Consider the following 14,883-nt stretch of genomic DNA (forward strand, 5'->3'; position numbering starts at 1 on the left):
GTTATTGGCGGCCATCTACAAAATTTAACAAAGTTGTTTAAGTATCAATTTTAATTTAACGATCAATACCCTTTAAATCCAATTGATATTTATTAAATTTTAGAATCCAACGGTAAACCAAATTTCGGTTAGGTGCCTTTATCCCGTCATTTGATTTAGCTAGGTAGTCATTATATGACAATTGCAATCCTTTTGCAACTTCTAAGTTATGGGATCATGCAATCCTTTTGCATGGCATATTTATCCCATCAACGCCTATTTGTTCCTCATGCTTCGGTGACCCTAAGTTCATGATTTCCAAATCAAGTCGTCCTACTTGTGTAAACGTGTAAACTTAACATACAAGTGGTTAGGTGACCTTTATCCACAAGCATGCGAAATTCACCTTAATCATATTAGTTTGCTCATAACGGTTAGGTGACCTTTATCCCATTGTGAGTTCCCTAATATTTTTAAGTGTTGCACAAAAGGATGGCGTTTAACTTGTTTGCCTTGTTAATAAGGGATTTTAAGTTTTCATTAATTCTAGTTTGAGAAAACTTTTATGCCATACACCAACATGCATTTAGTGTATGGTTCATTTGAAATCCATTTTCATGTCTATAAACCATTTTATATATATGATCCTAATCATGTTCTTAATAACCGTTTATTAATGTCCTTTTAGCCATTTTTAATTTAACCAATTAAATTGTCGTTTTGCATGTCGTTAATTAATGTATAATTTAACCAATTAAATTGCCATTTTGCTTGTTGTTAACTTGTGTGATTAACTTGTAGCATACAAACATACAATCCACAATCATACAATAAACAACCATGCATGCAAAACAAATATGTTCACAATCAAGCCATTTTGGTAGACATTTGTTTAGCCGAAAACAAATGCCACCGGATAAGGGGTTATAACACAAAGTAGGAGATTTTAAATCTCCCACTTAATCTTGCATCCAAATGCTTCTTCTTGTGTTCTTCAAGTCTTCATCATCTTCATCTTTTTACAAAATATATCCTAATACATTTTGTCTAAAAAAGTGAAATTACAACCTAATCTATTTTACATACCAAATATAAAATAAATTACATAACCAAAATAATATTATTACATACCAAATGAATAAATATTAAAGCAACCAAACACAAGGTCAAGGCTTAGATTGTGAACATCATCAACATAAGTGATAGGCAATACAGAATCACAAGTGATTGGAAACACAGAATCACAAGTGATCTGCAACACAGAATCACAAGTGATCGGCAATACAGAATCACAAGTGATCGGTAACACAGAATCACAAGTGATCAGCAACACAGAATCACAAGTGATTGGCAACACAGAATCACAAGTGATCAGCAATACAGAATGCAGAATCACAAGTGATTTTGGCCAAAATGACAAACCACTCAAAACCGAAAATTTTACATTCTACTTCATGCATGTTCATAAAATGCAAAATTATGGTAGGTTTAATAACCATCTCGAAGCATATTTCAACAACTTCGGCTCTGATACCATTGTTGGGATTTAACAAGTTTCATAATACTTATAAACATTCAAGAAATAAGATTTGCGGAAGCGTATAAATTACCATTTTAAAACTTGTAAATCTTTAACCACTTAAAGTTAAATCCCAAAAAGGATCAAGTTGTGAAACATACTTACAAACTAAGAGTGGGTTTAGAGTTTATACCTCCTCAAGCTTGTTGAGGGTAGTTTACAAATGTGCAAGATGATGATGAAGATGAAGGCAAGAAAGCTTCTAACTTGAAGCCTCAAGTGTGTAATACCCCAAGCTTTTGATGCACCAACAAAACCTTCAAATTGGTTAGGATTTAGAACACTTAATCACTTGATTTTACAAGCAAAATGCTCCCTTTTTTTTGTTAAAACAGTTCAGCCAGAAATGCCCAAAAAAATGAGCTGAATGCAGTTTTTTTGATCACTTATGTGTACTACAACTTGAGTCAAACCTTGGTTTTAAGACCCTTGCATGTACATAAGGAATATTGTGTTAAAAGTAACAAAATAGGCATGGGTGTGTCATCCTTGGAGACACAAAATTTTGCACATGTTTAATAAAATAACAATGTCTTAATATATATAAAACTTGTTATATTTATATAAAACCATGTATTTTATTAAGTTACTTGCTTATTTTATAAACCTTTTATAAAATATAACACAATATAATTATTTAAACCTATAAATAATTAAATATAAATTATCCAAATAATTTATCTCAAGTGATAATATTTTAGAAAACCGAATTTCTAAAGTTCAAGTGTTACGTATTTATTTAACGATCCAACCGTTGAGATTAAATACATATAGAGTGTCGGTAAGCTTGTTATTGGGTATGACCCGACTTGGGGTCATAACGTATTAGCCACATTAATTTAATATGTCTCTTGGGCATAAGAAAAACCTACACATGAGAGTCTGGCTCAACACGAAAAAACGGACATACGATCGGATCATTACTTCTGCTACTAATATCCCAACTTTTCAAACAATCTTGAGTCTTGAGATGTTCCCCCATTAAAAGCGAAACAAGAAACGAGTGACGTGGAATGCAATGGGTATACCAAACTTGTAACGACCCGCCAAAATTGCTATTGACGCAGTACGTTATTCACCGGTTACATTGCGAGGTATTGACCTATATATGATACGTTTTGTAAACATTGCATTCTTTTGAAAAGTCACACCATAAATGAATATTTAAATCCAAGGTTTTTGACATCTGATGATTTCTACATATAGACAATCACCGTAAATAATAGTTTACAATATTACATCCGTTGACAATGCAGTCAAAATAAAAAACATGGTGATGATTTTGTGAATGCAAAGTTTTCTCGAATAAAGCATGTATGACTCCATGCACATAGCTTGTATAACGTATAAGCAAACAGCGGAAGACTTCTAGGGACCTGAGAATAAACATGATTTAAAGTGTCAACACAAAGGTTGGTGAGTTCATAGTTTTAATGTTGCGCATAATCTGTATATAAAGGTGGACCACAAGATTTCAGTTATTTCATCCAAAACGTTTATCAAAATATTCTACGAAATTGAGCACCCTGGTAACTAAACTTAACGTATATATAATAAGTACCTCTGTTTTAACATACATGCAACCAATATGTATAATACACGCAAACCAACGTGTACTAAACTCAAATAGCATACGTCTGTTTTATAGTTCAGGCTAGGGTTTCTATACCTGGAACAGACGGGGATATTAAGCCCTATGGATCCATATACAACTATTCGTGCCCACCAGTTCTTATAACCGATAGTTACTAGTTACCAAAGCTAAGGGATTTTCGGTTCAAACTCAATGTAGAATTAAGTATGTACTTGTGTCCATTGCGTATAAAATAAAGTGCATGTATTCTCGGCCCAAAAATATTTAAAGCGTTTAAAAAGGGATCTATAAACTCACATATCAATATTGTGATTCAATATTGCAGGAAAAGTATGCAGACGCAACGGTGATAACAATCATAAGTCTGGCCATTGATTCACGAACAATAGCCATAACCTCCTTAGATAATACCCACAATTTCCTTAGCTTTAACCCGTTTGAAAACTCATTTGAAACCACCCGAACATAACCCCGTCGTAGTATTTTATGTATACATAACTAATAAATAATTATATGAGATTAATAATAATAATAATCTTAATAATAATAATAATAATAATATTAAAATAATAATAATAAGAATGAGGATGATGAATGATATGGAGTAATATATGGATTCAGTTATGTGACTCGCAGACGATTGAATATATATATACATATATATATATATATATATATATATATATATATATATATATATATATATATATATATATATATAGATAATAAATATAATATTATAATAATATAATAATATAACAATATAATAATAATAATATAATTTTAAAAGGAATCAAACGTGTGAATTAACTTAGCCGCCTCTATTTTGTAAGTTTATGCCGATAGTTTTTTACGGACCAGTATTTCATGCTCTATTGCTAATAATTGACGGGTAAAAGTATAAATAAAAAAATTTCACTTTTTATAATTGAATGCATATATTTATTTTGGTCTTAAGCTTTATAAATATAGTTGTAAAATTTTTATAAAATTACTATATACATTCGATGTAAAGTGTACGTACTAGTCTGCTGATCATTCCGTGCCACCGTAAATCACAGAATTCATTTAATTTAATCGAATAAATGAATTTTAATATTTTAAAAAGTCGTATTTAATAAATACTTCAGGGGTATTCTATGTAACTTATAATTAATAATTTCTATCATGTCGCTTTAATGTGAATAGTAAATTAATTAATTTCGTTTCATTTACTATTCACATGAATAGTAAATGAATTAATTTAAATTCAACTATTTAAGTTACGTTGTTGTACATTGTGCTTTACAACTTGTACATCTTTGATTTAACTACGTTTTTCTTATAAATTAAGAAAAATCACATCATAAAAATAAAACGATTAAATACGTAAAAATTTTAATTTGAAATTGGATCATTCAATAGTAAATTTTTATCATTTCTTATATAAATATTACATAATTTAGTTTTCTAGAACTAATTATATTCAAAATCATTTTATTAAGAGGTTATAATAATAGAAATTATTATATCATAAAACGTCTCCGTTTAAGAAAGTAAAATCATATCATGACGGGTTCAAGTTTTAAATTATAGGTTGTTCGTGAATCGTCGAGCACAGTCAAAGGGTAATTGATTACATGAATATAGTTTCAAAATTTTTGAGACTCAACATTACAGACTTTGCTTATCGTGTCGAACCATCCGAATGAGGGTTTGTCAAACCCGTATGGCCACACAATATAAGTTCTTGCTTACACCCTGCAAGTGTAACTAATGATAATCGAATTGAGGAATTTTTGTTCTAACTCGCACGTGGAATGTTTGTTTTCGTACTTGTGTTCAAAGTATAAAAGTAAGTAGTACAAAAATGTATTCAATGTATATGTTTCTCAGCCCACGATTTAAAAGTATAAAAGTTGTTGAAAAGGTGGGACTATGATCTCACCTCGAGTGCACGAGCATAAAGGTACTTCACAAAGTAAACGTATGCATGAAAGTTGTTTAGCCTTGACCTAAACAAGTAAGTTGTATCAATTAACCGGTTACGACACAAGGTCGGGTGAAATGTGTTCAATTAGTCCTATGGCTCGTTACGACTCGATTAGTATAGCATGTGAATCACGTTGTCAAGTTTCATGCAAGAATCAAGTATAAAAGCATGTTAGAACGATTGCATAAACGTTTTGTTAAGTTTGACTAAAAGTCAAACTTGGTCAAAGTCAAAGTCAACGAAAAAGTCAACACGCTCGGGTCGGGTCCCGGACTATTTTTCTAAGTTACATAATCATATATGAGCATGTTGGCTAAGTTTCATGTCAATCGAAGGTGCGTAGCATAGTTAGAATTTTTCGTAAAACGACTAAACGGGACAGCCCCTGATAGGCCATCTGGACGGCGTCCAAAATGGCTGGACGGCGTCCATCAGTGAAGAACTTGACGGTGTCCAAAGGGCTGGACGGGTCTGCTTTGCTAAAATCACACAAGTGCACGAACCAAACTTCAAACAATCACAATTTGTGAACCGAAAACACTTAGAACATATATCTTATATCGTCGGAAAGGTATTTTGACAAGGAATACAACTAACCACATATCATCAATCAAGTTCATCATTTAAAACAAAAAAACCTCGTTGAATGATCGTTAGATGTTCAAAATCAAAGTTTCAAGTTCATAAAATGCATTTCATGATTCGGGAATCCAATTTACACATGTGATATGCCGTTTTGAAGGTAATGAAACATACATTGCAACTAAACACTTACTAACAAAATTTCCTAGCATTCAAGACATCAAAAGTTCATTTTAAGTCTACCAAACCCTAACCAAAATTCACAAACTCATTAATCATGTTATTGAAGTTTTCTTAATCAACCTACACATCAAAATGAAGCTATTGATACTAGTAACACAATTAAAACATGAACTTTTAACATCTAACAACATTTAATCAACCAAAACTCAAGATTAAACAAACCCATTTCAAGTTCATGCTAGTTTATGCAAAACAACAAGATCGAGCAAATAAATCATATATTCATGCTAGGCACGAGCCATAGACACTAACTAACACTATTTCAAGTCTATAAAACGAATTTATAAAAATCTAGTGTTTTTAGAAACCTTACCCCAAGTAGTGAAATTGGTACCAAATCGAAGAGGATGAAGAGAGGATCACGAATATGTAATTTGTTTTGTTGCAAGTAGGGCTGTAAATGAGCCGAGCTACTCGCGAGCTACTCGAGCTCGACTCGTTAAAAACTTGATTCGAACCGAGCCTAAATGAGCTCAAGCTCGAGCTTGAACATGTTTTTAGGATCGATTACTAAACGAGCTCGAGCTCGAGCTTCTTATATCGAGCTCGAATAGGCTCGCGAGCCTAAACGAGCTTTTCTTTTATATGGATTATTTGTTATTTCAAATTAATAATATACTAAATAGATACAAAATAGTTACTATTTGATATATAAATACATAATATAATAAGTAAATTGAATCATATATAATATAAAGATGTGCAATATAACGGGTCCTTTCAGTAACTAATATTTACATGTTGTAAGAACATGTATACGTGAATCTTATTGATAGATCTATCGGGTTTGACAACCCAAACCGGGCTAGTCGCTCTAGTATCGTAAACGGTTGCATAGTACTTCGTTTTTACTACACTTGGTACAGTGTAGGGAGATTTCATAATAAAGGGAATATGCTACATTAATTGTTAAGTATGGTTACCGAAGCACTCAACAACTTATAGAATACTTTTATACACTTGCGAGTGTACATATATTTATAAATATGAAATCTTGTGGTCTATATTTATATCGATGATAAACCTATATATCTCACCAACCTTTGTGTTGACTGTTTACGCATGTTTATTCTCAGGTCCTTAAGAAAGTCTTCCGCTGTTGCATTATCTGAGCAAGCTGTGCATGGAGTCTCATACTTTTATTTAAATAAAGTGTTGCATTCAATAAAACCTTTGTCATGTATTATATTCGACTGTTACGTCACGTGTGTAGTATTTGGAAATCGATGTATTTTGGGGATTATTTCTTAAATAATCGCCCACTTGTTTAAAACATGCATTATGTATAATAATGATGTACTTTTTATGAAACGAATGCAATATTTTCTAAAACATATCATATAGAGGTCAAATACCTCGCTATGGGACCAATGAGAACGTACTGCGTTTATAATAATATGGACGGGTCGTTTCATTGACCTCTATATGATACATTTTACAAACATTGCATTCGTTTTTAAATGACAAACTTTCATTTTATCGAAAGTTGACGGCATGCATACCATTTCATAATATATCCAACTATAAATGACTTAATAATAATCTTGATGAACTCAACGATTCGAATGCAACGTCTTTTGAAATATGTCATGAATGACTCCAAGTAATATCTTTAAAATGAGCAAATGCACAGCGGAAGATTTCTTTCATACCTGGGAATAAACATGCTTTCAAGTGTCAACCAAAAGGTTGGTGAGTTCATAGGTTTATCATAAATAATCATTTCATAATTTTAATAGACCACAAGATTTTCATTTCCATTTTTCATAAATATACATCTCATATCAGGCATTTCGCAAACTGCATAGAGATAAAAATTCATTCATATGGTGAACGCTTGATAACCGAACTAACAGGATGCATATAGAATATCCCCATCATTTCGGGACTCTCATCGGACATGATAATCGAAGTACTAAAGCATTCGTAACCCGAATGGGACGTGTCAAGGTCCATAGATCTATCTTTAGGATTCGCGTCAATTGGTTGCAATTATAATAAACACCAATTCTTAGGCTACCAAGCTAAAAAGGGGCATATTCGATTCGATAATCCAACCATAGAATGTAGTTTCGATTACTTGTGTCTATTTCGTAAAGCATTTATAAAAGCAGCGCATGTATTCTCAGTCCCAAAAATATATATTGCAAAAGCATTTAAAAAGGGAGCAAATGAAACTCACAATACTGTATTTTGTAGTAAAAATACATATGAGGAAACTGAACAATGCAAGGTTGGCCTTGGATTCACGAACCTTGTGATGACCCGGAAATTTCTGACCAAATTTAAACTTAATCTTTGTATGATTAACATTTCCGACACGATAAGCAAAGTCTGTAAAACTGAATATCAAAATTTTTGAACTACTTTCATATATTCAAATACCTTTCGGTTATTCTTGATGATTCGAGAACAATTATATGTATATAGATACATATATATATATATACTATAACTTGAAAACGTAACAATGTATTAATTGTTTGATACCGTACATTAAACTTATTGGTTTAAATATTTATTTAAATATATATGATAAGTTGGAATATTAATTATATGAATAACTTGAGACGTATATTTAAAACGTGTTTATGAATGTTGAAAATATATATTAACTTGGTCATAAAATGATTTGTTATTATATATATATATATATATATTAACAAATAACGAGACAATGATTTATAGAAGTAAATGACCAAAACACTTGAAAGTTTAAGATACACTTTGAATGATATAGTTTATTGATAATTTAAGACTATATTTTGACAAAGGTACGAGTCACAAAACGTAAATTGTGAGTTTTCTAAGCGTACGAAAATGCGTTCGAGAAACCGGAACCGGGACATAAGTCGAGTGACAACGTACGAGCCATCGGAACGAAAATTACAAGTCAACTATGCACATGAATTTAATATAATATATAATTAATTATTTAAATTATATATATTATATATATATTATATAATAATATGTCGACAAACAAGAAAACAAAAACATTTTGAGCTGGATCAGGAGGCCATGCGATCGCATGGAAAATACACTAAAAACCCATGCGATCGCATAAGCATCAGATTCCAAAAAGTTGCCTATAAAAGGCCAGTTTCTGCTCGAGTTTTGTTTACACATATACTACTCCCTCTGTAATATTATTATTATTTATTATTTATATTAATATTATTAATATTATTAATATTATTATTATTATTATTATTATTATTATTATTATTATTTATTTTATTATTATTAGTAATATTATTATTATTACTAATTATAATTATATCACTTAAAATACTACGACGAGGTCATGAGTGTGTCACTTTCAAAATGGGTTTTCAAGCGGGATAGAGCGAAGGAAACTATGGGTTATTACTAAGGAGGTTTTGAGTATTGTTCAAGTGTTTTGCTCGTGAGTCAAACTAGTATTTATCATCTCCGTTGCGTCTACGTACTTTCCTACAATATTGAATCACAATATTGATACGTAAGCATTTATATCTTATCTATTATATATTAATAGTGTATCCCTGACTAGTGCTCGAGTATATAGTATTATGCATGCTAGTACGATTAATTTTGTCGTTAAATAGTTTATAATAGATCACGAATTTAATACATATATTACTGATATAAGGTATATGATATGCATGTTTTTGGAAAGCTGGCGAAAAATCAATAACTTTTCATTTAGAGATCGCGTAATTTCGATGAACGAATTAAAAGATATGGACAATTGAATTATGATTAACATTAATTGAAATTGCTTTTGAATCTGCAATTGATATTTAAACAACTTGTTTATAAGATTGATAATTTGGATTTTCAAATATTACTAATCGAGTAAATGAATTTCTATATAAGGCACGTCTCGGTTTGTTGAACAATTGTCAAAATTGACTGTTTTATCATATTTTAAAGCTTTATAAAACTATAGTCTAATTATTCAAGAATTGGGAAACCATGTGAAATGTTAAACTATTTTCAATTACCATGATCATTCAAACTATAGTATAGATTTTAAAAGATCATATTGGGTCAGGTTGACTTTTTGAAATGACTTTTGATAACTTTTGTGTGTCAATCTCGAGCATTAGGATTGTGATACACTATGACCCAACCTAGCTTATTAGACATGTATTGATCAACATATGTTCTATAGGTTGAGATCTATGGTTAATTTTACATTCCGAGTTTCAGTCACTTTTTGGTAAATGACCTTATGTGCTACTAAGGTGAGTTTCATTTGCTCCCTTTTTAAATGCTTTTGCAATATATATTTTTGGGCTGAGAATACATGCACTTTATTTTGAAAACAATGGACACAGGTACATACTAAATTCTATACTGAGTTTGAACCGAAAATCCCTTAGCTTTGGTAACTAGTAACTGCCGATTATAAGAACTGGTGGGCGCGAATAGTAGTATATGGATCCATAGGGCTTGATATCCTCGTCCGAGCTAGAGCACTAGCCTTTTAACGGACGTATGCTATTTGAGAAGCGTACACGTTGGTTTGCGTGTATTATTAAGATGATTATACAAAGGGTACAAATTATATATACGTTAAGTTTAGTTACCAGGGTGCTCTGTTACGTATAATCATTTGATAAACGTTTCTGGAAGAAACAACTAAAATCTTGTGATCCACCTTTACATACGATTTATGTGCAACATTAAAACTATGAACTCACCAACCTTTGTGTTGACACTTTTAAGCATGTTTATTCTCAGGTTTCTAGAAGTCTTTCGCTGTTCGCTTATACGTTATACAATCTATGTGCATGGAGTCATACATGCTTTATTCAAGAAAACTTTGCATTCACAAAATCATCACCGTGTATCTTATTTTGACTGCATTGTCAACGGCTGTAGTATTGTAAACTATTATATACGGTAATTGTCTATACGTAGAAATCATCAGACATCGAAAACCTTGGATTTATATATTCATTTATGGTGTGCCTTTTTAAAAGAATGCAATGTTTACAAAACGTATTATATAGAGGTCAAAACCTCACTATGAAATCAATGAATGATGTATTCGTCCAAAGTGGATTTGGAGCGATCGTCACAAACCTATATCATTTGTATATATATATTAAAACATATAATCGTAACTGAACAAATTTATTTATTATATCTTTAATTTATATATTATGTATGTTTAATTTGTGTATATTTTCATAATGGTTAATATTTATATAGTTATATTAATATATCCATATTTATATACATAATTATTTAAATGTTATATTTAAAAATCGATAGTTTGTTATTTGTATGTATTTAAATAAATAATATTAGTAGGTTTGATATATATAGTTATGTGAAATTTTAATATAATTATAGTATAAGTAACAAATATATTTTATGTACAAAATATTTATCTGTTTAAAAGGTAGTTTTTGATATTAATAATGATAATATTAATAATCATATTACTTAATAATAATACTTATATTGATAATAATATTAGTAATAACAATAATAATAATAATTATAATTGTAACTAGGGTTATGATAACAATAATAATAATTGGTAACTAATACTTATATTAGTAATAATAACAGTAATAACTAATATTCATAATACTTATTAATAATAATACTAATAATAATAATAATTCTAATACTTAATGATAATAATAATAATAACAATAACGATAAGTGTAATAATAACAATAATAATAATAATCGTAATAATAATAAAAATACTTAAATGATAAAATTAATAATAATAAATATATTAATAATACTTATAAGACTAATAATAATAATAATGGTTATAATACTTATAATTATGATAATACCAATAATAAGAATAATCTTAATAATACATAATCATAATAATATATTTTTATATATCCGTATCAAGTTACGAAATTTCGATTAAATTTCTTCAAAAGTTTTCATAATATTGCTATTAATTGGGACACTCTCGTATTAATCTACGCTTGATGATAATTTGTTCATAAAAAATGTAATACTACATATTAAATATTTATATATTTATTATTTTAAAGAACATCCATTTTAGTAATTTTACATGTTAATTATAAAATAATTGAAGTTTCTCAAACACCGAAAAACTGATTATCAAATTATTACGATATTAAACAGCATAATCAATCTACACACCATTCATCTAAATCACGTTTTGATACAACTGATTATTTAATTATAATTATTTAAAACTTATAATCAAATTATAAAACGTAATTCCAAACACTCCCTAAATATCATTCCGGTTTTAATTTTTTTTTCTTCTTCTTTTCTAATGCATATGGATGTACGTACATCTTATGTTATAAGCTCTCACATGGAGTGATTGAGTATTATGCTTGTTATTAGTGGCGTCGTTATCAATACGTATGTTTTAAATTTTTTTAAGTAGAAATAATTATTATGAAAAATGGTTAAAATGTATATATATTTATTTCATTTGTATTTTTAACTAGTTTTCTGAGTTAAAATGTTGTTAAAATTACTAAAATTATATATTTATTTATATAAAATAAAAAATTATTGTCTAAATAAAATATCTGATAGTATGATCACCACTATGAGAAATCAATCCCAATAAACATTCAAATAAAAATTATTATTTTTTTGGAAAGCAAATTTTATCAAGATATCTCCAAGATTACAACAACGTACAAACTACTCCAAATTGTCTAAAAATAATTCGCACGTAAATACGTTATCATCACTTTTCATTCGAAAGCACACGGAGTACAATGAGTTAAGGAAACTACATACGTAAGTACGATTTACGAATAAGAAGCTAAGCTTTGTTTGCAAGTAATTACCCTGATTTATTACTATACTAGATTAATGAGCCCGTGCGATGCACGGGAACTCATCCGCAAACAACATAATGAATTCTAAAAGTTGTATATGAATGAATGTTACTTCAACGGATAGATTTAAGAGCTCGTGCGTTGCACGACATCTCTAAAAATAGCATTCAAAACGTTAGCATTGAGACTGTTTAGCTATATTATAAAATTGTAATGAAGAAACCATTCTGTATTGATAACATTTGTACCGAAAGTAAATGTGTTGTAACGATTAGTATTGTAAACGTTATTAATGAATACATTATACAAATACAATGTAAGAATCTATCGTTCATAGTGAATTTCATCAAGTTTCATGTACTTTCTCCATGATAGTAACAAAATAAATATAGTTGAAATAGAATAACTACATGTGAACTACTATAGTTGAAATAAAAAGTGAAACTTTCAAAAAGAAACAGAAAATGCAGGTTGTGACGAGAAACATATCGAACTTAAAGTATTAAAAAACAAAAGAGAAGATCAGTTAATTTAAACACACCTTCAGATGTTAATATGTTAGTATCATCAGCGCCAAAAATATTAGTGGTGTGCAAAGACACAGTAGATGTTTTTGCTACAAATGCATTACCAACAACTACATAATGCAATAAACCGTAGTATAAGTGACATATGCAAAATTAGAGTATCACATATCGCATACTGAAAACGACATTAACAATTGAAACACATGGAGCAAAATTTGATTACAAAGTTGAGCATACTGGTAGAGGTTGGTGTCTCAATTTCATCGGTGAATGAATATAAGTTGCCTACATCCAAATTGCAACAAAATACAACCACGACACATTACTACCACAAACTACAGCCATAAAAAAATATAAAACGGAATAAAAGCTTTCGGTCCTTACTGCAGTAAATGAAGGCATAAGAAAGCAAAGATGCTCTGAATAATTGCTGTTGTATTCGAAAACGTCTTTTAAATTTGTCATCAGGATACGCAGGATTATCAGAAAAATAGTCATTCCATAGACGTTGAGCCGCACCTTCGCAATCCCTTTGAAGATACATTCGGGGTCCTCGTGGAGGTCTCTGACTTGAGCCTTCACCAGCTTCTTGGTCTAGCTCTTCGGCGCACAAACGCATAACATTTCATAATATTTCATCGTCCGAAGAATCATCGTCGACAATACGTAAAAAGGCATCCATTTGGAGTAATATTTTGTTTGGAAAATTGAAAGAGTATAGAGAAATGAATGTGAAAGTGTGTTTGACTTTGTGTTGTGTTTATAAGGTTTTATCAACCTCTTGACATACGTTTCCGTTCATGCACCTACACTATTATTTCATTGAAACATGATGATTTACCAATTTCTTATGCGTTTGATTCGCATGTGGTGTCCCAATAGAGAGGAAAATCAGAGTCTTTACTGGTTGTGTATTTGGCTTATCAATAATCCCACATATATGGCATACATTCATTATCTATTTCACAATGACAAAATTTAGATTGAAGAATAACACTTGCATACCAAATAACTCTGATGAACTTCTAGCATCAGCAGGCCCATTTTGTTATATGAGAATGACTACTTGGGTGGTAAACCTAAAGTTTTCACAATCAAAAAAGAAGATACACAGAACAATTAGCATGCCAAGATATTTATGAGTCATTAATTTTTGGAAAAATGATGAAAGAATTTCTAAAATAAGAACACAACACTTGAATATAAATTTTTTGTCGCATTTTTAACTAACAAACAAACATTTAAGAACTGCTCTTACGGATATCATGCATCTCCAGATTTACCAGCATACAAAACCCGCTGACGGGTTCTCCTCATATCCGCAATCATCTGTAACGGGTTAGCCCGTCTAAGCATGGCCACAACTCCAGATGTCTTCTCCATGTTTTGGTACGCATGTGACCAGGAACCCGTTGAAAAAGCACGAGAAAGCCAGTTAGTAATAATGGTTGCATCCAGGTAACACACTATTTCACCTGCTGTTTTATCCGGATGCAGATCCCTTTGCATCGGTTTAACTATCTGCTGCTCGGCGTGTTTCAGATGATTCCTAAGTTCCCGTTCGAGTAGCTCACCAGCTCTAACCTTATGTCCCTAAAATCATATTT

The sequence above is a fragment of the Rutidosis leptorrhynchoides genome, chromosome 11, assembly GCF_046630445.1.
Source record: "Rutidosis leptorrhynchoides isolate AG116_Rl617_1_P2 chromosome 11, CSIRO_AGI_Rlap_v1, whole genome shotgun sequence".
In the NCBI taxonomy this organism is placed as follows: domain Eukaryota; kingdom Viridiplantae; phylum Streptophyta; class Magnoliopsida; order Asterales; family Asteraceae; genus Rutidosis; species Rutidosis leptorrhynchoides.